The sequence below is a fragment of the Rutidosis leptorrhynchoides genome, chromosome 8 (assembly GCF_046630445.1).
Source record: "Rutidosis leptorrhynchoides isolate AG116_Rl617_1_P2 chromosome 8, CSIRO_AGI_Rlap_v1, whole genome shotgun sequence".
NCBI classification, from domain to species: domain Eukaryota; kingdom Viridiplantae; phylum Streptophyta; class Magnoliopsida; order Asterales; family Asteraceae; genus Rutidosis; species Rutidosis leptorrhynchoides.
In genome coordinates, this window is record NC_092340.1 from 156,570,063 (window position 1) to 156,572,660 (window position 2,598).

Sequence of the window (2,598 nt, forward strand, 5' to 3'; positions counted from 1 at the left end):
TCATGTCGCTTTCATGTGAATAGTAAATTAATTAATTTCTTTTCATTTACTATTCATGAATAGTAAATGAATTAAAAAAAAAATTTTGAAAAAAAAATAATAATTATAAAAAAAGTATTAATTTGTAAAAAAAAAATTCAATTTTTTTTAAAAAAAAAAAAATTGTAAAAAAAACGTTTTTTTTAAAAGAAAAAAAACTTTAAAAAAAAAAAAAAAATTAAAAAAAAAAAAAATTGTAAAAAAAAAACGTTTTTTTTAAGAAAAAAAAATTCGTTTTTTTAAAAAAAAAAAAAAAATTTTAAAAAAAAAATTTTAAAATTTTTCTTTTTTTTTTAAAATATAATAAATTATAATTTTTTTTTTAAGTTTTATTACCTTTATATTTTTAGACTATAGTTACAATTTTTAGTATTAAGTTTAGTTTTGCCATAGTTATTTTTATTTCTAGAATTTTTAGGCTTTGCCGTAAAATCCCTTAAGTGCTTATTCCTTAGACTAAGATTTAGGTGCTTTAGAATTTTGCGACGCCGTTTTTCGCGCTACTTTCTTATTTTTATTTTTCGACGCCTATTTTTCGACCTTTTATTTTTCGACATTTTTCGACGCGCACTCTATTTCTTTCTTATTTCTCGCCATTCTAGTTTTTAGGACTTAGAATTTTTTCTACTTCTTCTCTAAATTTCTTAAAATTACGAAAATTTATTTTAAGTGGTTAAATTGATAGACATCAAAATTTTCTGGTTCGTAGTAATAGTTGGATTTGTACGTGGACCGGGTTATTGGAGCCAAACAGTACTCAATTATATTGAGACCAAACGAATCCTGCCCCTCTGCTGCATCTTTTGGCTATTCGAAACGTGGGCAAAATCAGAAAAGTCTATTGATTGGATAACTTTTTATAATTTTTCTTTCCTTTTAAAAACTAATAGGATATTCAGTGAATGCACCGAGCAAGACGTTCACCACCTTTTGTACGTTCACCACCTGTAACTAGATCAAGACATTTAGCAAATATAACCGCCGTTGATTTTTCTTTAGAATCGTCATCCAGTCGACCAAGTACTTCAGTTCAAATTTCCGATAATCCATTTTTTGAACCCAACCTCACAACTAAGAACCCGGAGGATATTCAAGGACAATTCCAAGATCCTGAACCACTAGTCATTCCTCCTGAGCTACAAACCGTTAAATCAGAATCTTCTAGTGATTCGAATTCAAAAAATTCAATTATGGAAGTAACGGAACCTCTAAGTATGGAAGACCGAATGAGAGCTACACGCACGGGCCAAGGTCACGCCATTATTAAGCCAGAAGTTAATGCTCCAGATTATGAAATCAAAGGACAAATCCTACACATGGTAACTAATCAATGCCAATTCGGTGGTACGGCAAAAGAAGATCCAAACGAACATCTTCGAACCTTTAATAGGATCTGTACTCTATTTAAAATCAGAGAAGTGGAGGATGAACAGATTTATCTCATGTTGTTTCCCTGGACTTTAAAGGGAGAAGCCAAAGATTGGTTAGAATCGTTACCTGAAGGGGCGATTGACACATGGGATGTCTTAGTTGAAAAATTTCTTCAAAGATTCTTTCCGGCATCTAAAGCCGTGAGACTTCAAGGAGAAATTGTTACGTTCACACAAAAGCCAAATGAAACATTATATGAGGCGTGGACAAGATTCGGAAGGATGTTGAGAGGATGTCCTCAACACGGTTTAGACACTTACCAAATAGTACAAATATTCTACCAAGGTGTCAACGTTGCTACACGAAAAGACATCGACATAACAGCCGGTGGATCCATTATGAAGAAAACCGCAACTGAAGCTTACAAAATTATTGATAACACAGCCTCCCACTCGCATGAGTGGCACCAAGAAAAAGATATCTTTCGATCATCTAAAGCGGCTAGAGCCGATTCTAGCCATGACTTTGATTCCGTTTCCGCAAAAATAGATGCGTTCGAAAGAAGAATGGAAAAGATGAATAAAGATATTCACGCAATACGAATCAGTTGTGAGCTATGCGGTGGACCACACTTATTGAAAGATTGTCACATTGAACCAACATTGGAACAACGAGAGAATATTTCCTATATGAACCAAAGGCCTGGAAATAATTATCAAAATAATTATCAACCGCCAAAGCTAAACTTCAATCGAAATCAAAACATTCTTTACAATCCAAAAGGACCCGAAAATAACTGGTATAACCACCAAGGTCCGAATAACCAACCAACTCAAAACAACACTTTCAATAAACAAAGACCTGGCTTATATAAACCACAACAACAAACTGAAGAGAAAAAGTCAAATATGGAAGACGTGGTATTCAAGCTAGTTGAATCTCAAACACAATTTATTGAAACTCAAACCCAAACGAACGAGAGGTTTGATCAGTCATTAAGAACTCAACAAGCTTCCATTTTGAATCTAGAAAAACACGTAGGTACTCTTGCTAGCATGATGAGTGAGAGGAAACAAGGAAAGCTACCGAGTAATACTGAAGTAAATCCTCGGAAAGAGAATGTTAATATGGTGTCAACAAATTCTGAAAAACCAGCTCCAGAAGATGGGAAGGTTTTAGATGTGAGTA

The 2,598-nt window shown here is 33.0% G+C and overlaps 1 non-coding gene across 1 annotated transcript; it reads right to left on the reverse strand.

The window, feature by feature from the left end:
* Positions 1–1,613: 1,613 nt before the first annotated feature.
* Positions 1,614–1,720, reverse strand: LOC139865144 (small nucleolar RNA R71). The gene has a single exon (XR_011764668.1). It is a non-coding gene; the product is annotated as a small nucleolar RNA R71 (small nucleolar RNA).
* Positions 1,721–2,598: the final 878 nt, after the last annotated feature.